Below are 343 nucleotides of genomic sequence, written 5' to 3'. Positions count from 1 at the left end.
TGAAAGTCTGAACAATAAAACGCTCCTCATCCGTCCTCTTCGCTCATGGACTCACCTTCCTTCCTCCATCATCTCCATCTCCATCCTGACTCTTGTCATCTCTCGCTCGTGGCTGTTCTCCTGCGCTCTCCCGCCCCTTCTCGGCCCAGGCCAATTATTCCTAGCGTTCCCCTTAAGTGGCTTTTTGCATCCTTCTACAAATCCCAACTAACAACAAGACTCCATCCTCTCTCATCAAACCAACTTCCTCACTTCTGCTTATCATTCTCCTTAGACCCTCCTCTCTTCTTTCTCCACATTCCAACTCTTCCTATAATTACACCCACAAGGAACGTGACCATCG

This window comes from Salvelinus sp. IW2-2015, linkage group LG12 (genome assembly GCF_002910315.2).
Source record: "Salvelinus sp. IW2-2015 linkage group LG12, ASM291031v2, whole genome shotgun sequence".
Classification (NCBI taxonomy): Eukaryota; Metazoa; Chordata; class Actinopteri; order Salmoniformes; family Salmonidae; genus Salvelinus; species Salvelinus sp. IW2-2015.
Note: the sequence above shows the minus strand (reverse complement) of the source record.